A 22383-nucleotide genomic window follows, 5' to 3' on the forward strand; every position below is an offset into this window, starting at 1 on the left:
TCTCAGGTATAGTAACTGAAAAGCAAACTGCAATTTTTCCTAAGCTACCTTCAGATAGACCTTTTGAGTTATTAAACTGTTTCTCTTGGATGCAGATTCCCTTCCAGATAACAATAATCAGTGAAACAGATCCTTCTTGGGCCAGATAGTTTTAGGCAGAATATGCTGTAAAGCTCTTATGCTCATGTTGAGAGCTGTTCAAGCTGATTTATCTTGTGAAGGAGTGAAGTTTGCATTGCCTGTCAAATTTGGGCCATTTATGCTCACTGCAATAACCTCCCAAATAAGATTCTGAACTTACAGCGGTTGTATCAACCAAGACCGTTCGCTAGTAGTAGTGTTTGTAATAGTACATATATGGTTTTGTAGCATCTAGAAAATAAGCCATGAATGAGGATCCTGCTGTGCTTGTATAAACACAGAAGAAAATAACTATTCCTGTGTGAGAGAGTTTCCGGTTTGCCACAAAAAAAAGTGGATGGTGTGACACGGAGACCTGGCAATGTTTGCTCCATGGCTGATTTATCATGACAGTACATAAAAAAAAAAGTACAGGTAAAAGCTTGGTTAATATGACGTTAACATGAAATGTTTTGCCTTGTCTTCAAAGTCAATGGGAAACCTGCCTGTCTCCATTCTAATAATCCTCTTGCCCTATCTCCCTTGTCCCTGTCTTTCCCAGCAAGAAAAGCATAGGATTTTGAAGGCAGAAGTTCTCCTTAGTAGGATTACATGAAATTCTCATATAGTGAGAGTGGCACAACTTTACAGACATTATTTAAGTTGAAAAAACTATTTGAAAACCTATTATAGAAGAGTACTTGCATGAAGAATGTATTAGTTTAACAAAACCTATTTCAGTTAACCTGGCATGACTTCTGAGTATGGCCAGTAACCAGATTCCCCAGGAATTGCATGCATTCTGCTAAGTCTGTGTCAGTGATTCATGGTTACTGTATAAACATTGTTTTCTGATTAGTGTGTTTTTATCAAGTTCTGAGTTGAAGTTGCTGGTTTTGGTCTTGCTAAACATCGAGGCTTGCCTTCATTCCTTTCTGACTATCTGCCATGTCCTTATACAGATGTGTGCAGCATGCTTTGCAGATGCTGTCTCTGCCTTTCTATCTTTTCACTGAAGAAATGTAAGACTTGGTTGCTAGATTTATTCCACATCTTAATTCAGCAAAGTGTGAGTCTTTAATTCCCAATGTTTGTTCTTTATTTTATCTGACCTGATATTTTACAGACTTCTAGTACCTGATATATTCCAGCTTTTGTTTGGACTCTAGAATTTATCCTAAAGAAGAATTGAAGGATGCAGTATCCCAAGCTACCTGTTTACTCTGCAGTTTTCCAAAGAATAATGGTCTGGTTTGTGGTTTATTACTAAAATGCAAGAGTGAATGTGGGATTGTGTGTTAACAAAGCATGGGGAGGAAGGCTTTTCATGGTCAGTCAGTACTATTTTCTATTTGTTTGCCTTGTTGGACAGGTTTTTGGTCTTTACATGTACAATGTAATATGTTAGATTAGATGTTTTAATAACTGAGTTATTAAAATGATAATTATTAATTACTATAAACTAACAGGTTAGATTTTAATAAATTTCAGATGTTCTATAAGTTCATCTACAGTATATTGCTCCAACAATATGCATTTCTACACAAGAATCCCACTTTTTATGTTGAGCTTAAAGTTATGATGTGTAGACTAATCCAAGTTTGTGAAGGGAAAAGCTTGTTGCTACCCAGGGAGAAAAAGATAGGAAAGTTTGCTTTTAACTGTCAAGAAAGCATTTTTCAGGTCATTGTGTCTAATACTGTCCTCAGAGTCATGGGATCCTGGGCTTTGGGAAGGGTGCATTCTTTTATTCTGAGTACTTACTTCAGCTAGTAATGTGCGTACAATGTAGAGTTATCTTTATTTGTAGCCATGAACTGGTTGCAGAAATGCAAATTACACTGAACACAATACTTTAATTAAAATATTGGAGGCAACATATGGGGAAAAAGGACTTTTTATAGGTGGAATAACCTTTTAATTGATATGATTAATCCAAGCTGGTATAGATTGCTAAACAAATTTAGAGTAAACACTTCTCTTGATTTTTCACAAAATGAAAGAGAGTTTTATTTCTTGTTTGGTACTTTTTCATTTGTAGTTCCCTTCATTTGCTTTCTTTAAAGACTTCTAAAGTGCACCAATATTCAAAGTTGTCTACAGTAAAGATTTTATGCAAATACATTTGTTGGCATTATTATCCTTGTTTTGACTTGGAAAATACTGAGGAAAGTAGGTGGCCCATTGTAAATGGGCATTCTCTCCCACCATTTCCTTATTCACCTGATGTTTTTCTTCAGTATGTATCCTCACATGAAACCTTTTGAAACTATTTAATAAAAAACTTCAGTTGAAACACCCACATGTTTTTTCTTGTTTACTTTTACAAAGTGTAGAGGTGTGGCTGCTTTGGTTAGTTATGGCTGTTCAGAGAGATGTAAAGTCTATGAGGACATGAAACAAGAATCAAATTATACAGCCTTGAAATATGACAAGGCAGACTTATTTCTGCTATAGGAAGGTGAATTAAACCAAAGCAAACAAATCAGGCCCAAACAAACAGAAACCCCAAAATATAATCCCTTTTTTTTGTTTTGTTTTTTCTTAAAATGTAACAGGTGATATTATTAACTTCATAAATTTAACTTTTCAGTAAAAATTTAGGGGAAATGACCTTTAAACAGTCTAAACTTTCATATATCATGGAACATAAGCTGCTTGCTAAAGAGGGCAGCTGTAGTTTGTGAGACTTTTTTCATATTGCCTGCTTTTGTTAAACTTGAGTGCTTTCTGTTTCACCCTTTTCACATCCTTTTTATACACACAGGGTGAAAATCATCCCTGTTTTTGGATCATGCTGGCATCTTTGTTTGGCCATTATTTTTGAGCTAATGTATGTCTTTTCTGGGAAGTGCAGTGCTCTCGGCACACTCCTTTCCCAATGTGAACCATACATTTCCTGCTTTGGAGATTACACACAGTTCAATAAAGATTACTGAGGTTTTTTTGTTCCATTGCTACATGAGAATAACTTGAGACGAGATCTCCAAAATGTGCCATGAACACAAGGAATTGGGAGAAAAAAAGAAAAATATTAAAACCCCTGGAATATGGTAGAGAAAATAAAACCTTTATTCAAATCCAAATACAACTAGAGGAATATGGCTCATAGTGTAGGAATCAATCTGCGTGCTGCCAATAAGGCTGGGAAATAACACATGGTTCGTGGTAATGAACTGAACTTACAGCATCTGTCTTCTTATATCCATTTCCAACACCAGTTAAAATATGAAGATTCCAAAAGAACTCATTTACAAGCACTGTTAATCTTGGGCTGTTGTGTTTTCTGCTTTCCACATGGGAGCCTAATGAACTGCATGCAAGCTGCAGTATTGCTCATTACATTTTAGGAGTCTTCATTTCTTATAATAAATATATGTATTTATAATAAATAGTTCCTGTTTATAATGCAAGACACCGTCATCCTCAATATAATGTTATAAAGCAACATGGAAATGAACAATTCATATCCTGAAAATACAAAAATATGTTTGAGTATCTTCTAAGGATATGACAATTTTTATTGGAATATCATTTAGGCCTTGTCAGGAATGTATTTGCTGTTGCAATCAGTGGAATTGGAGCACATACCAAAAAGGTATTTTTTTCTTGAAGTAGAGCTTTGATGTTTTTAGCTAAACAGGCCATTTTTTTAAATTAAAAAAGCAGAGGTGGGGGTGTTAGTGCTTGCTCCAGCCCTGAAAAAGTGTTTTCTGAATTACACTTAGGTACTACACTTTTATGTCTGCAGATGAATTTGGAGGCATTGGTGTATAAATATAATGGTAACTTTCTTTTAGAAGGGATATATTTCTGAGAATTTTATATACGGAGGCAGGAAGGTTACAACTGTAACTACATTTATTTATAAAATATAGGTACTCTGTGTCCTATAATTAATTTTGTAAGTGTATGGATATGCTTGTTCTAAGGAACAAGGAAAGATTCTTCCCACATGTGGTGGTTTGTTTGTTTGTTTGTTTTAAAAAACAAATAACCCCTTACTGGAGTTACGAAGGGTGCTTTGATTGTGATTGGAGCAAAAGTAAGGAACAAACAGATTTCTGGATCAAATTAATTAATTAGCCAAGGTTAATTGCTGCAATCTAAGATGCTGACCAAGTGGGTTCTAGTAGGATTTAAAAAAATATTTATAGCAATTACAAATTTCAGTGTGACATACAGAAATACCACCCTCTTGGTGAAGCCTTCTTTTCTTACTCTGCAACTACTGAGTCATTGTACTCCAAATGTTTTGAAGTTTTTTATACTTCTAAGAATATTATTAGGGAAAAAAAAATCACTTCTTGGTCACAGAGAGTAAAAATTACTTTACTAAAATGAAATTTTTGAAAATTTTCTGGATCAAATCTCTATACCCATCAGTTACAAGAACTCTAGAACAATTCTTCTAGGATTTTTTTCTAAAAAAACCCCATCAAAACCTGTAGAATATATTATGAAACCTTTGCTTCCATATGACATATGCAATTTAAACTGAATCACGTTTTTTGTGGGCAAGTTTATTAATATTTTATAAGGAAAACATTTTTAAGTGGGAAAATATAACAAATTAGATTAATTTTATCTGTATTTTTTTGAAACACAAAAGCTTGTTTTTTCAGTATTTTATGACAGCACACATGTAGATGACATTTGTGTTTATATGCTATAAGGCTATGAAGCAAAATATCTGTCATGTGCCTGTTTTGGCTGAAGTTTGTTGTTTTTAGGTTGTTGCTGTCACTACTGTTTTGTTCTAAAACAATGAACATGTTAAAATACCCTTCAAGTTATCTTTTTCTTTTAACCCCAGTTATTTGCTTAGGTATTTAGAATGAATGGAAAAAGATATGAAATACACATTTCATATGCTTGCTTGAGATGTAGACATGGCCCTTAAGTATAGATTATAGATGAGGCTAGCAGTTCTATGTAAGTCAATGTTAGATAACAAAAACCCCATTATTTTGCTTTACTTACTGATAACCCCAAGTGTTTTGACATGGATGAGCTTTTTGATGGCTTCTGGATGGAAACACGTGTAGATTTCAAGAGAATGAGGGAAGATGCCTGAAGTATTGTCCTCCCACTTTTTGTTCAGTTACTAAGATGAAAAGTAACGCTCAGAGTTTTCAGTCTTGCTGAAATTTTCTGTGCTCTCAGACTGAAAAGATTTTGTGTTATGCTTTGCTCATTCTGCTTATCAGTGTTGGGCCACTAGAATGTACCATCTTGTTAGAGGATATGTGAAGTAGTAATCTAAGATCATTATTTAGCTCTTTTTTTGGATGATGTCTGTGTATGACCTTTCTAGAGGTCTAGGAAGTCCATGGATTTTCCGTGGCTAGGCTTACTAATTAATTTTTTACGTGGTATATGAAGTATTCCATTCTGTATTCACAAATGATGTCTTCTCTCGCCCCCACCCCACAAACAGATGAAATCTGTGAGGAATAGTGGTCCTGAATGACTGTCTGTACTTTGATTTTACCATCTTTGTATGTGCAGAAGAGGTTAGGAGGATAAAAGTTTCAAATTTTTATCAACTCCTGTTTTCAAAGCACTGTTGAGGACAGCCCATTTCTGTCTTATTTCAGAGGAACACTTTCCTGCTTACCTTTAAAACTACAGCCTCTTGCTACAGATGTGGCTTCAGTTCATCAATTACAGCCTGTTCTGGGTGCTGCTGAATTCTGATAATGAGACTTCGGCATTTTATATAGGTCACCGCAAGGACACAAAAAGAGCAATCAGAACAGGAAGCAATTGAAAAAGAAAATGTGAAAATCACATAACTATATCTTTTAACAGGGGGATAATTGGATAAAACTTTTATTCCAAAACTTGATTAGCTAAGCCTCATTATAGTCAATGGTCAATTTCAGGATGGAAGATACTTTGTTAGGTTCATAGATTCAAGCACTTTCATCAGAGGGATATGACAGGTTTTTTCATATAATCCATGTGAAAACAAATGTTAGTGAATATTTAATGTTTTTGCAGGGATAAACACTATGCAGAAGGCTGCGTATTGGAAAGGTTCTCTCCTCCTCCCCCTAATTTTAAGCATCTCCCAGTTGACTTAGACATATGGTATTCAGCAGCCTTTTTTTTTTTTTTTTTTTTTTTTTTTTGCGTTGTGAGTGGATTACTATCTTTCATTTGCAGAGTTTTCTTTGATCTTTGAGAAATTCCAAAATTATGGTGATCCACTTAACAGAGGATCCAAATATAATTCAGCAGCTCATTAGTAAAATAAGTATTGGTGGTAGCACTACAAGGCCAAGTCAGGCTTGGATTAAACTGTGATTTAGCATTCTATGAATACAAAAAGAGATTTAGAACATAGTACAGAAACTTAGTCTAATGTAAATTATAACCAGTTGATACACCAACAGTAAGAGGGGAATTCTTATCAGTGCATGCCTGTGTGAATAAAACTCACAATTAAATATTTGTGTTCATTCATTGCAAACAAACTGATCTGAAGAAAGTACAAGATTCCAACATGAAAATGATGGGGATGTATGTCTATGAATATCAAATTTTGGGTATAAATGTTGGATGCAGGGGCCCACTATCAAGTCCTTGCTTTGCTTTGTGTATACCTGTAGTTTAAGAGTGTATGGTAATGTACAAAGCTATGTATGACTGTATACTTTCTGTAGGAACCAGAAGTGCAATAAAAATTAAATCTCCTGCTGGAGAAACTAAGACTGAAGAACTCCATACGTCAGTAGGAAAGGCATCTGCCTGTGTTTTGATAAACTTAGTTTAAGTGCCTGCTCTAATAGACAATTAATTAGATGTCTGAAATAAAACACTGTTAAGGGGTGAAGCAGAGTCCTACTGCAGAATACCCATTATACTGAAAGCCAGGACATCAGTGTAGGTTACATGAGTGGGATTCAAGTCTTTAGTCTTAGACCTCACCAACACAGTAGGTAATGGGAAAATTTTATTTTTTGAAATCTTCTAGCTATTCTGACTTCAAAAGCTTACTGCATCTTCAGAGTAAGTGGAGAAAAATGTAAATCCAAAATGTAAATACGAAAATCTTCTATACTTTTATGTGTCTTCAAAGATAAAAGGGCTCTGAGTAAAAAAAAAAAAAGTTGAGAGTATTTTAAAATGGAATGCATTTTGGGAACAGATAGTAAAAAAAGTATAACTGAACATTTTTTCACTTAATATGTAAAGTTCTTTCAACCAGTGTGGAATTTACTATTATTATATCTTATACCTAAGAAAATGCTTAGAAAATTTAGGCTGCATATTCTTTAAAAGAAAAATGATGAGCGTAAGCTTTACATTTCAAGGATCACAGAATGTTCGGGATTGGAAGGGACCTCAAAAGCTCCTCCAGTCCAATCCCCCCGCCGGAGCAGGAACACCCAGATGAGGTTACACAGGAACATGTCCAGACAGGTTTGAATGTCTCCAGAGAAGGAGACTCCACAACCCCCCTGGGCAGCCTGGGCCAGTGCTCTGATACCCTCACTGAGAAGTTGTTTCTTCTCAAATTTAAGTGGAACCTCTTCTGTTAGTTTGAACCCATTACCCCTTGTCCTATCACTGGTTGTCACCAAGAAGAGCCTGGCTCCATCCTCGTGTTACATCCTCATTACAATCTTAGTTGTAAAATTTAGACAAGCTAATAAGTGCATCTAATAGTGATCACTGAAAGGATAAATTGTATAGTTCAGTTATATGTGATATGCAATAATATGCATTTATTCCTCATTGCAACTTCGCAAGAGTTCTTTATGGTAACTAAAAATTACAAGAAGAAAATATTGCAGTTGTCTTTGAGCAGAGCAGGGAGTTATTAATTTAGTGTAAAAACATGCTGAGTGCACTGGATTTGGGTATAACAGAGCTTGGCCATAGGAAGACTGATGAAGATACAGCATGTGTCTGCTGGGATGTGGGTAAAAAGATAATTCTATTTTTGGAAATATTTCTTTAACAAGCAGAGCAGGCTAAATAGGTAGAACAGATTTAGCAATATGGTGGTTTTTATTAAAAAAAAAAAAAAAAGAAAAAAAAGTAAAGATAAAAAAAAAAAAAAGAAAAGAAAAGAAAGAATCCAGCCCCGGCATGGATAGTCAGGGCTTCATTTTGCAAGGTCATTGCAATTTGAAATCTAATAAGAATTGGTGATGACGAAAGATAGTAAATCAGCAGGCAGAATTTTCTACATTAAATGAAAGAATAGGTGCAGTTGCAGTAGGATACGTCCTAAATTGTCAATATAATTCTAATTTCAGCACTCTAGAATGCATTTTTAGTTCCATGCTGATTGTATCATGGGACAAGAAAATATGGGTAGTAACCAACATATGGGAAGTCATTCTAAAGGAAACAGAGTAATTATTTTAGGCATTTTACCAGATGGCTTGTCATCTAAAAACTGCTTTGCTTTGCTTTTATTTTTCTGACTTTGCAATCGAAGTGTGGATAGAAGGAATGCATCCTGAAGAAATTTAGAATGGGACAGTGCCATGCTTCAGTCTGCTTGTAATACTGACGTTCTAGTTTCCAGATATTTACCTGTCAGGCCTCTGTACGTGTTTCTGGTGGAATATGGTGTTAGTTTTTCATGTAGTAGGTGGCGCAGCAAGGAGAGTTACAGGCACACCTGTAGCACTTCTTGCTGTAAGTCCACTGGCTTTTCAGAGCAGAGGTTTCTGTGGCTGTTTTTTTAGTTAAGAAAGCCAGATTTTTTTAAGTTGTATTTTGAACATAAATACCATTGACTGTGTTCTGCATAACACTATAATAATTATTTTTGCATGATGTGTTTCTGTGATATGTAAATATTTGATTCTTTTTTTTTTACAAATCAAAATGTGAAGAAGTAATAATTCAGTCTAAAGGTTGTTCCTTTCCTTTTTATGTCTTCAGGAGAAGGATTCCATGCATTTTCAAGATTCAAATCCCATTTGGGATTATAAATTAAAATGAAATTGCTAGTTATTTTGTCCTTACTTGGCATTTTTGTGTGCAAGAAATTATTTCTGAATGTCTTGAAAAATATGCAGTCTGTTCCAGTAAAGGCTAATGGGAAAGTCACGCAAGTGTGACAAATCAAGCTGGAAATATATTGGTAAAGCAATGTGACTAAGCTTGTGCAAGACCCACCTGCTTTTTTCTTACATTTTAGTGTCTCCGTTCTTCCAAATTAAATACTAATCTAATCCCAGGAAGACGAAGATCTCTTAACATTTCTCTGGCTTACAGCTTGGAGGCTTCTCCTTATTCTCTGAATCTATCTAGACCAGTATGACTAGCCAGAACTTAACTGGCATTTAACCTGACTGTACATAAGTTCACTAAATTCCAGTAAGATTTTCTTAGGCACTAGTTCATTCTTGATAAGCTGTTTTTTTGAAATTAAAATAATTAAATTAAAGGGAAGCTGTTGGAGAAATGACAGCTTTGGAAATAATTAAGTATTTTGTGTATACCTGTGTTTTAAATACGTTTGTTCCAGCTAATTATTTGTGCAAGTATTGAAACTTTGATTTGAGACAGTACATTTTACTGCATGTGTTAGGCTTTCTAGTGATCCGTCCCTTTGTTCCATTTGATATGACAAAAGCAGATAGTGAAGCAGAATTCAGTCTTGCTGAAAGCAGTAATGAGCAAAACGGTTTCTCTAATTTAAATGGAAATGTAATGTTTCATTTACTCTTTTTTGTTGTTGCTGTCACAGAAAGTCAGTGATGCAGCAGACGAAACCAAAAGAATAAAGGTAACTTTTTATGTACTGCTGTCTCTCTCCGTCCCCAAGGCTATAAACGTCATTTCAGCACCATTTCACAATTCCAGACCTACTTCTTTTAAGGACAAAGACCATGAAGATTTAGTATATGTGTGGTTGTGATAGACGTTTTCTTTTGATTTTAAAAATACAAATGATATTTTTCTTCTGTCTTCCCCCTACCCCCTTTCTTTTCCCCCCTTATCGTTTGTTTTTTTTTGTTTGTTTGTTTTTTTTTAACCTGTATTTGGTCCTGGAGTTCTGGGTGCTACTGATAGTGGATACATGTGAGGAACAATTAACAAAAACTAACCGGAGTTTCTCCCAGTCAAATGCAGGAACGTTAGGATAATGAATTCGTTACTGCCAGGAGATACTGATCATTCCAGATGAGCTCGTAATTAAGCAGAGGATCATTTGAGCAGGGAGAGAAAATAGTGTGGTTCTGGTAAGCTGGCAAAGCAGACTGTAAGTCTGCAAAGGAGGGTTGCTTTTCCTTCAGCCTTTTTTGGAGAGGTGAGTGGATTTTACAAGTCTAAATATAGTAAAAAAGCTTCAGGACAGACTTGTAACCCAAGTATCCTAGTGTAGCAGGCACAATGGAAGAGGGATTTAGTTCACATGCTGTTGTTTTTCAACCAACTGTACTTTTCTTTCATTTTCATCTAGTAAAGTAGGTGCATGTATGAAATCTGAGTGTTAATTTACTTCCTTGTCATTTAGCTGTCAGAGGTAAACGATGAGATAATGAAGTCCACAGAGAAATCACCTTTGAGGATATGTGAGCAGGTTTCTTCTGAAAATGTTATCCCAGAGGTGCTATCACCATCACTGATGGGCTCAGCCTTGGCCAGTGGTGGGTGTCTCTTGGAGCTGGCTGGGGTTGGCTCTGTCAGCCATGGGGGAAACTTCTAGCAGCTTCTCACAGAAGCCACCCCTGGTGCACCCCTCCTCCCAAACCTTGCCATGCAGACCCAATACCATGAATAGCCATCAGAACCGTGTGGAAGATATCAGTACTTGTGCTACTTTGCTTTTTGTTTTAACATAAGCAGTTGATATTCTATGAGTACTTGGCAGCTGAATGCTTGAAGAACACATCTGTATGTGCAGATTTCAGGTCAAAGATACAGTACTAAGTCTAGCAAGTATCTAGTGCTGACTCATTTTTTTTTAAATGTTTGCATATTCTCATGTAAATACTTGTGTTCTTCTGTCTTTGCAAAACAAATCTATTTCTTTGGGCAAAAAGCCATAGCACTAGCCATATCTTTCCCTCTGTTTAATCCGTAAGTCAGTGTCTTGTTGCAATAGAGAAAAAAATCCTGAACCCATGATTCATCATCTTTAATATTAGAAAATCAGAGTGAGACTGTAACTAGGTGTTTTGATTAATTAATACTGCTTTATCTTGTTTTGTCAAAATAGGTTTTTGTTTCTCCTTGCCAACTTCTCTTTGCTTCTTTTGTTCTTGCTCTGTACTCTTTTCCCTAGATTTATTTCCTGTCCTATTTCAGAGTAGTTCCCCTACATTAAATAAGAAATTACTTGATAAATGAACTGTTTAGTTAGATTAAAAAAAATGTTTCTAAGAAAAAGATTTTAATTGCCATAAGGCAAAAGGCAAGTATATTAATGAGAAGAGATTTGATTTACGAGGTTTATTGTTTAATGGCGTCATGGTTTCCAAATTTTTTACTTTCAATAGAATCTTGAAGGACCACTATATATCTGAAAGGTTTCCCAGGCCTAAGGAAGCAAACCAGAAGTGAGACAAATGAAGGGGAAAATATTTTAATGACCTCTCTTTTTCTTGTCCATATTTTTTGTTACTTTTTAAACTATTTATCTTAATGAAACGTTTTTTGAACCAACTAACAGTGGGGGAACAGAGACTGGCAAAATTTATATCGCAATGAGGTTATGTTGTGTTTTACCATTTTGCAAATACAGCATTAAGAATGTTATGCTACTCCACTGCACTTTCTGTCAGAGGAAATGGCAGATGTGTAGTCTCCTAAAATATCATGTAACCTGACACAATGAAATACATAGAATATGGTGCAGCAGGGATTTAATGAGCCATTTTTTGTCCATCACCAGAAGCTTCCTGCAAGGCATGCCCATAGCAGTGGTTTAAAGTTGTTACATTTCTTTTCCTATTTTCCTATCTTTTTAAAAAAGTTTTTTTGGTATAAACGTATTTGCTGAAGGTCAAGGACAAAATACTGATGGAAGATGTGTATCTGTAGTTTTCAATAATAATAAAAAAAAATTTGACATTTGTCAAAAGATGCTGTCTCATCCAGTGATGTAAATACACCCATGTGCAAATTAAGTTTATGTTGAGTTGGATGGGCCCCCAGAGATACACTATTGTGCAAAATGTACTATTTTACTATTTGTAGACTCAGTGTTTTGCTCCTTGTTCAAACGTTTCCTAAATCACCATCTTTCAATGCAGTTACAATAGGAAAAGTAGCACTTTTTATATAATGACTAACACTTGTATCAGAGCTAAGCATTATGAGTTACAGTATGCAAGTGCCTCACTAATGCATGGGACTTGAAGGCAATATATTGAGTGAAAACCCCAGAAATAACCTAGAATTCTTTTATAATAGCAGGAAATACTCCTTTGAATACTTACAGCTGTTTCAAAATGAGGTAGGTGCTCCAGTCCCTAATAAGCTGATAATATGGAGGAAAAGAATATCCATAAACACTTCTCCTTACCTCTGGACTGCTATCAGACACTGTTGTTTGTCTTGCAACCCATTATATCATAAATCAGTGCAAGAGTGCCTTTCACAAGCTCTGATGTTTGCCAGCAAAAATGAATGTTTTATTACAAGAATTAATGGAATCTTCAAAAAAAACCCGCACATAAAACTATTAAAAATGCAAGCATGCATACAGGACTCTAATTAATAAAAGGCTGCTAGAGCTATCTGCAGGAAATAGAATTTTGCTTTTATTGTTTTTGTATTCAGTACAAAGCTTCCCAGCATGACTGGGTCAGAGCTGCGAATCCTAACCTCCCTGATTCATGTGGGTAATCTCTATTGTGTATTGTACGTGTGTGCAGGAGAATGGTGACGTACAGAGCCTCAGAGGGTCTGTGTCTAAATCGGTAAAGGCAATCAATTTTGTCCTTGAATAGAGTGAGCAGAAAAAGTGTTATGTGTTATATAGATAGGAAATGACATACAGTGGCAAAGCAAATGAGGATCATTGTAAGAGTTGATTTTAATATTTTGATTACTATGATGAAAGGACTGGAGAAAAAAGCAGGTAATAGCACTATACCAGTATATAAATCTGAAGTATACCCACATCTCTGTTACTCTCTCCCCATTTCAAAAAGGGACAGTTAATGTTAACAAGGTATATAAAACAACTTCTGAATATCTAGGACTTTTCTTTCACCTCTTTTCCAAACACAGTTGTGACAGAAGTCTCTAAGTTCATGAGTGATGTGAAGAAGAGAGCAAACACAGTTGCTAAATATTGCAGCATAAGGAGTAGGGACATATAATAAAATCCCAAACAGAAAATTTAAATCAGATGAAAGGAATATTTCCTTATTCAGCACAGAAGTTCTACACTTTTGTTATTTCCATAGATTTTTTTTTAGATGCTATGAAGTATTGCTGAGTTCAGAAAGGGATAAATCTTATTCATTGCATCAAAACATTTAGGGACTGGGCCAGTAGACATAAATTAGTATTTGGATTATTAGCTAAACCAGCAGATTTTAAGTCATTCAAACAGAGTAATCAAGGACTTAGAGAAGTAAAAAAATATGGGGAATGACCTGTGACAGAAGTTTCAATTTGTCAGGATATAGGCTAATTTATGAGAATAAGCCTGCAAAAGAGAAGTTAGTATGTGAGAGGAATTGCAGAATGGTATTGCTTAAAAAAACCCCCTCTTATTTCTGGAGTTTATAGTGGACAGCAAAATGACAGCATGTATACAGTGTAGTTTGATGACAGCTGTAAGGCCATTTGATAAATGACCTCATGAACAAAATTCATAGGAGAGCTTATTTAGGTCACAACCTAGTTTTCTACAGTGCTAGAAAAATAGTCTGTAATGTATTGTATCTGATTTTGTAGATCCCAGTGTTTAGACCAACGGAGAGGCTTAAGCAAAAAACCCCTATAATAATTTATGCCCTAAAGGCACAGAGTCCCTTCATTTGTGCCCTTTCGGCTAGAAGAACCACAAGTCTGTCACTTCTTTCAGGAACTGTTCATTAGTATAGTAATGCATTTGGCAACAGCTATGATCTTTAGGGGCAGATTTAAAATGATAGATGAGTTCATTGCTGGGCTCTGGTTTACTGAAACTCAATTCATTTTACCATTTCTACATGTATCATTCATCATGTAGAACAATGCGTATATGTGGCATCCTGGAGACAGCAGTAGGAAGATCTTACAGCAAACAACTTCTTTTCTGCTTGTTGTCTCTGATGTGACAGAGAGTAGAAAAATAGTAAAAACACTGAGGAGTAATTATCCTGTTTGTAATGACAGGCTCCCTGTAACTTGCTGCAGGAGACCTGAGATTGAATACTGCTGTCTCAGAGGGGTGGAGTAAATACCAATTTCTATGTTCCTAGACCTACAGATTTTAGAGGCATTTTGCTGTTTGAATTTTCTGAGCAGGAAGGCAGAGTCCTCTGCACTGGAGAAATTAGAAGTCTGTGTATATTACTAGAAGTTGTGAGAGTGATTGAGAAGCTGAAATTACAAGAAAATAATAAAAAACTGACACTAGAAAAATTGTATTGGTGTAGGCTAGAAAGGTAAACCCCTCAACAATGATTACTGTATATGTTATGGGAAATTGACCATCTTGTTTATTTTGATATGTATTTTAGAAGGTCTTTTGGACCACAAGGTAAGTTTGGTTTTGAATAGCAGAGCCCCCCAAATGTTAATCTACTGGTTTTGGACAATACAGCTATTTCAGATGACACTGAAAAATGCACTGCCGCTAACTACTGAATGTAAGGACCTATTTTATGCATCTGAAGACTGGCATATTCTCAAGGGCCAGGCATATGCTGCTGTTGTCATACCTTAACAAGTTACTGTGTGTTAGCAGCCAGGAAGTAACTGTGTTCACTCAGCCTGTCATAAAATGTGAGATAAAATGTTGTAGTTCAAACTGCTTTCACAGAGCGAGAATCACAGGGACAGAGTGTATAATGATGAGAGTGAGTGTCAACATGAGTGACTTTAAGTGAGGAGTAGAGAAAATTTGGGCTTTGATCTCTGTCCCCAACATTGTTCAAATATTTAATCCAATTACTTTTTGCAGTAAAATGATAAATTCTTAAGGGATTAGGAACTGGATGCTGATCTGAAATTCTTTAGACATTGTTCTTTATGTGCAGGCAGGTGCTTTTTTATGAGATAAGGATGTTGACTTTTTTATACTGCCTCCAACCCTGTCTTAAAAGAGTGAGTTAATCACTTGTGACCAGAAAACTCTTTAGGTTCCCAATCCAAGAAACAAGACTGTGAGTCCTTGTCTGCTGTCGCAGCCAGAGAACTGAAGGCAGCTGCTGCCATCCTTTTTTTCACTGATTCTCTGTAGATGTCAGTTCTGCTTAGTGTGTTGATTATATTAAGTACTTGATGTGTAACTCCAATAACTCTATTCAAAATGTAGTTGGATTTTGGAATTCTGATCCTGAGTGCAAATGATTGAAATCAAATGTGTATAAATATACATAGAAATGAATTTTTAAAGTAGCCATCATGGGGAGTAACTTAATCCAACACAGCACTCCAGAGGAAGCATACGAAGAGAATGCATTCATGTGCTGGCCATTTTTTTTCACATTTCTTTCAGTATTTCTCCAACTAGAAAATATTTTCATTTTTGATCTGGCAGGATGTTTCACTATGAGAAATAAGGAAAAAAGTAGGAGAACACATAGCTATGACTTACTGTGTTGTCAGTAGTACCTCAGGAAGTGCAGTAATGCTGGTTGTAATGCTGGTTGTAATGCTGGTGATTTGCAAGCACTGAAAGACCTATATAATGCTCATCTATTTGACCAGGTGCATAAGTGTTTTCTGTTTTATTGATTGCCAAATGTCTCCTTTCTAATATATCATACCTTGAAAATATAACACCTATATCTTTGAACTCTCAAAATTTTAATTGTGTGTGGGTTTTTTTTTCCATACTTGATTTGGAAAATGTGGCATCAGTGTATTGCTGTTTATATTGCATCTCCTAGGTACCTTATGTACGAGAGTAGCCAGTTGGCACAACTATTGAGTTCTTCAGGATTTCATGTGGCGTTAATGGATCAGCTGCATATTTTTACTGCACAATTCACTGTGTTATTCAGTCCTCCTTTTGTTCTTGCAAGAATTGTGTGCCTATTTTGCTGTATCTAATCTAGAAATTGCCTGGAACCTCAGACTGCTCAATCAAGAAATGCCAGAAGTGCTTGAACTAATGAAGTCTTGTTTTATATGAATTTGTGTCTTGAAGATGGTTGATGTTGATGTCTGTTTTGAAAAACTCAGTAGCAGATTGGTTCTTTCATTCTAGAAACAATGTGGTGAATTTTCATATCATTACATATCTTAATTAAAAAATATTTTGTGCACTTTAATGTTGCTCAAGAAAAATACTTCTAAAAAGAGAAAGAGCATTAAGAATAAAGACACTATTGATAATCCTTTCACCATGCGATGTTTTCATAATTGAATAATAGCATAAGTTCTAAACAAACAAATGTATTGTGCTACTGTAACAAAGTTAAAGTTAATACTTTGTTTTCAGAATTACCCCCTAGTTTTTCCACCACAATCAGAGTGCCACTGCGGTCCCATTTAACAATTATACTGTAGATTGCCAACGCCTACTGAGAGTAAAATCAAATGATGCTGAGGTAAAAAACCTCAGTGCTAATCTTCACAGATCTATTGGTACTTCTTAGATCCTTTCTGATAAGCAGTCGGCCTATCTTCAGGATGGATATTCTGACTTCATTTTGCTTTTAAAAGTATCTTTGCTAAGTATGGGTGTTGCTGAAAACCACAGTGAATTGACATAGCTTGTCTACTTAAAACATAATATTAAATCCACTATATCTAGACAAATACCAAACAAGTTGAGTGGCCTTTCCCAACAGGATGAGGGAAAATATACAAAAAAAAGGTATTAAAAATAATCTGATGAGAAAAGCTGAGAAAATATATAAGGTGCTTATGTTACATAATTATTTATGTACCTGTTCACATCTAGTAGTACTCTGTGGTTAGTGTGAAGTAAATATTTTCCTTAGTTGAGGGAGAGGTAAAGTGATCTTAATTTATTTTGTAGTTATTTCAGTATGCCTTGAGGTTAGAATGTGCCTGGGGATAGGTAAAGCAAAGCAGTTGATGTATGGTAACTTATTATGCAAGGGTGACTTAGCCATTTGCTGGAGCTCTGTTTTTAAAAGCTATCATGCTGTTTAAAATTTGCCTTGTTATGTTTGCTGGTTTTTCAAATAGGTTTGAGCAGCCATGCTTTGGTTCTCAATTAAACAGACAATTTCTTTAGGCATTTTTTTGCTGCTTCACTGAAGTAAAGAAAATGTTTTATATCCATTTATTACATTCACTGGCAGTTTCATTACTCTGAATATTCAAAACCCATAGAATGAGAATGGCAGCTTGGAAGCAATCCAAAATGCTTATGGTTAATGGTGTTTCAAAAATCATGTTCTGAATCATCTGATAAAGGTTGCACTTCTTTATTAGGTTTACTGATGTCTTTCCTGATGGGTTGGGACATTGAGTGGAATTGCTAAAGGAAAACAGTAAATGTTTACTTCTAGAATGGAACTGCTTGCATTGCAGTTTCACTGTGATACCATTCTTGGCATTAGCCTTCTAAATCTGGATAAATTCTAATTCTGTGTTGCAGCTTGTAGTTAGTTTCTGACACTGATGTAGCTGCCATATTAATGTTTTCTCTAATATATAAATGTTTTATCCTGCTTGTATTGTTTTGAGGGATGGGAAAGCAAGCCCCAAATGCTCTGGTTTCCAGGACTCCTATAGAAAACACTTGTTCTTTGTGGCCTGGCCGTTCTTTAAAGTCCCTCATACCCAGGGCTCAAACTGATGTAGTTTCTTGTTAGCATGAAATAACACCATAGTGGTGCATTTTTTTTTTCTTCTGACAAATCGTGACATTCCAATTCCTGCATGGCCTGGCTGGTATCTGATCAGTGCAGCTGGTCCCTGCCCCCTGCCAGGCAGTGTTTCACTGGGACAGGGTACTTACTGGTTCACAGGTGGTGGAAGAATGAATTACCACGAGCGTCCTTAAACACATGCTCAGAAGTAATTGCAGGCTGCTTTGCAGTAACGTCAGTTAAGGCAGAGGTACCCATGTGTACGACCGTGCTGATACTGGTTAATTTTTACATTTACATGACACCAAAAAAATCTGATTCACCCTAATTCTCATCGTGCATTAGCCACTCTTTTTATTTCTGTTCTGTTTGGTCACAGTTGGAAAATTAATGTATCCTTCAACCTACTTGTTTTCAACTAGATCTTGGTTTGATGAAGAAAGTCTAAACAATATGATTTTGCTGTCTTTTATAGGTTAATGAGAAAAGATAAGAAAAATTTCTAAGTTATATTAACTTTTAAGAATCTTTGCTCAATATTTGTCTAAACACATCTGTTCATTTGAGCAAAGAAGTGTTCAGAAGAAACCTGAAAAGACACAGGAAGGAACAAAAGAGAAAGAGAGAAAGAATAAGGAACAAACAAACAAACCTGAATAGCCACAGGTTACAGATTTAGCCTTGCTGTACAGAGATTTATTTCTTATATTTATTTGTATTTCACTGCTTCTTGAGAGTTCCTATCTACATCTAGTGCTGTGCTTCCCATCCTGAAAAAAATTGCTTTCTAAGCAGACAACATGGGCAGTGTGAGAAAGGAAATATAATCTCCATTTTAGTTTGGAAAGAGGCAGAGACGGAGTCTGACTGCTCTCAGGTCACACAGGCTATCTCTGGGAGAGCCAGAAATTGAACTCACATACATCGCTTGAGTCCAAGACAGTATTTGCTCAAAATAGAAGAAAATGAATTTGTTCAATATAGGCACCTCAAGGTTTTTATCGTGGACACTTTTTAGAACTTTTTTTTCTATTTCGGTTCACCCTGTTTTCTTGTCTTTTGTTTCCTAGTTTGCCTTAATACTTAATGTGTGATAGAATTTAAAACTTCACTGTGTAAAGCACTGAATGAGGCTGAGTTTAAATAATAGTTTGAACATAATTAAACCATTCTTTCAAAGAGATTACATTTCTAGATAATCTTTATTGCCATTACTATTTAAAAGATTTAAATCTATTTCCATCTCTTTTTCATAAATTGATGCATATGCAAAGATAGTATGATATTTCAAATGTGCTCATAAGAAAAATATTTTTTTCCTATTTACTGAATTAAAAACAAACTGATAATATCTTAGACTGTAGCTTTTAATTATTTTCTTTCTGAAGTATTTGGAAGTTAATATTTTTTCATGTATTGTGCATAGCTTGAAATTGGTGTATCTGATCACTTCCCTCTGTGGTGCTAAGCAAGGGATCTTCCCACAATCTCTTTCTGGAGAACAGTTGTCTGCTTTTGTATTGGGGAATTTCTTCAGCAGTGTATGTGCAAAGTCAGTTTTACTGATTTAAATTTCTCCTAAGATCTGTTTTTACCAGAACGCATGAAGTAATTAGCTGTCTAAATCACAACCAGTTGAAGTGACTTTACATATTTGAAAACCACAACAGTTTATCCTGTAACTGGAAAAATTATCCCGGGAGCCATCGAAGAGCTGGAAACTTCTGGATTCTGTTAACTTTTAATATCTTAAGACTGTTTCAGATGATGTGGGTGCTACTGGCCACATATGTAAAATATCAGCCTTTGACAATGTTGTGGCAGCGTGGCTTTGTTACCAGGCTACTAGCACTCACTGTGTCTAATGGATTTAAACAATCTGTTGAATTCTTAATCTGAGGACTTGATTTACTCTTTCCCACCACCACCCCCCCACCCCTGTATTTTACTGGTGTTGCAAGCTACTATAATGCTGTAATTGTAGGCAACAGCAATAAAAACTGAGCCAAAAGTTATTTTTGTACTAATACATCTAAGAGGAGAGTTACAGGTTTTGCATAGCATTTAGGAATTGATCTCTATAGGCTTCTCTTTAGGCTTACCATTCTTTTTCTTTAAGCTCTCTGGAGCATCCTTTCTGTCTGTCTCCAGGTAGAATGAGTAGAACCACTCTGAAAAGACACTGGATGAGCATTAAAGAACAAATTGGTGTCACCACAAGAAGTACTGGCAGAAAGATCTTGCAGATTTACATCTTACAGTGTTTTGTCCTAAACTGAGAACTTGGGAAACAATTGGACTGGCTGGCAAATATTCCATGTCTGTGTGATGCTTAAACTAGCATATTGTACCATATTTGTGCTATTCAGCCTGCCTTTGGAAAGTAAACTACAATATGAAGGGCACCTTGGTATGCATCTGTCTTAGGATTCTATTGGGAAAATATGCCAAAAATTATAGCTGTCCAAGCATATGAGATAGTAATTGCATGCAAATACATTTTATGATTTTTAGCTCAGCTTTGTAAGCTGCAACTGCTGACTGTGCCTATTTAATCACTAAGTGTATTATGAAAACAGATAGACCATTAAATAGAGAAATAGGCATGTAAACAAGAGACCTACATACAAAATATACTTTCTTAATCAAGATTATTGGAATTCTGTGCCAAAAAACCTGGAATTTTTCAGTAGTGATTATATTGGGTTCTTATTTAATCATGGGATCTATGGATATGTGTTACTTCCTCTTTTTCTCTGTGGGTGAGTATTTTTAAATGCTATGAATTTCACAAGTAACGGCTAAAAAAGGGCCTTTAAAATTGTGTACTCACAACATAGTTGTGTTCAGCTCTCAGATATGAGACTAAAGATTTTATTCACTTTTGCTTATGAGCTTCAAGTTTGTTGAAGATTCAGCCTTGAAATTTTGCTACCTTTTAATTCTGATGTGCTTAAAAAAGTGCCCTTTGTGTTTGAAAATGTTACGTTTTCTTTCTCGTTACTACGTTTTCCAATAATAACATTTACATTTTAGGTGTAAAGAGAACAATTAAATTTCCTCAGAACAGAATAAATGCTGATTCATTAATCAAAAGCAGGTTAATGTGACTTTGGATTAATTGTGAAAGAATGAGTAAAGAGCTTATGCAACAAAAACAGAAGTGCATGTCTTTGAAACTCACATCTAGTCCAAGCAAGTAGCAGATGAAAAACTGTTGCAGAGAATTTTTGAACTGGGCTTTGTTCACACTTCAACAATTTTAATCTTCAACACTCTTAAAGGAAAAAGAAATTCTTGTGAAAATCTCTTCTGCTTGGGAGTGGGAGCCAGCTTAAAATGTAATCAATAAACTATAGAACAGATCTAGGTTTTGTTCCTTCCTGGAAAGTATTCTGTTCTCTGTCACTTATAAATACTTTTCATAAATTTTTTTTGCTGAAAAACGATCTAGAAATTGTTCTTTGTAAACTTATATATTCTGTTATTTGTGAGAGAAAGAAAAATTAAGGAGAGAAGCCCATCCAATCATAAAAATCAATACTACTTTGATTCTTCATATGTTAAGTATATATGAAATCACTATGTAGCTGAGTTTTAAAGATGAAGGCATCAGAGATTGACCCTGATATCTAATGTATCACCTTATATGTGTGAGATGTGTCCCCTTGCAAAGTAAATAACATTCAGAGCTGTAACTGAACTGTGAGTAGACCATCTATTTTGGACTGTCTTCCATGGCCTCTAACTCTTCTGCATCAGTCACTACAAAATCTGACACTCATAATTAACTGGCTCCAAAGTTAACTTTCATTAGTAATGTTTCCTCTGTTTTCTGTCTCAACATGTTACAGAGGCTGGGGTATACAAAAATTCCAGCCAAAGAAAGAATTCTAGCTGAGGTCAATAACAGCACTGTTTTATAAAAGAAAGTGTAATGTTAGGATTTAGTGTCCTTGACATCAGGCCTTTGAGCTGAAGAGAAGGTAAAATTCCTAGCGTAGACCAAATACTTGGTTTTTAACAACATTATTGATATATAAAGCTTATGTGATTCTTATGATAATTGAAATTGGTGCTATGTTAAGAAGCATTGCTTATATAAGGAAGGACTTTTAGAACTTGAGCACTTTGGTGATATTTGCCTTTAAAGACTGAGAAAATGTCTGTTTCCAGTGATGGTTACCACTTTGATGAGAAGACAAAGAGAGGGAACTGCATGGCTGTCTCAGTTGTTCAAACGATGACAGTGAGACAGTGAGACAGTGTGATTGAGCTTTGACTAAGGCAAATGTTTCTTAAGTAATACCAAGGAAGCTATTTCCAGTAC

The 22383-nt window shown here is 35.4% G+C and overlaps 1 protein-coding gene across 3 annotated transcripts in view; it reads left to right on the top strand.

Annotated features, from left to right (window-relative positions):
* The window catches only part of DNER (delta/notch like EGF repeat containing), a 109702-nt gene that overhangs the window by 20683 nt on the left and 66636 nt on the right, over positions 1-22383 (top strand). The gene's annotated exons all lie outside the window — the stretch shown is intronic.

The sequence above is a fragment of the Columba livia genome, chromosome 9, assembly GCF_036013475.1.
Source record: "Columba livia isolate bColLiv1 breed racing homer chromosome 9, bColLiv1.pat.W.v2, whole genome shotgun sequence".
Taxonomy (NCBI): domain Eukaryota; kingdom Metazoa; phylum Chordata; class Aves; order Columbiformes; family Columbidae; genus Columba; species Columba livia.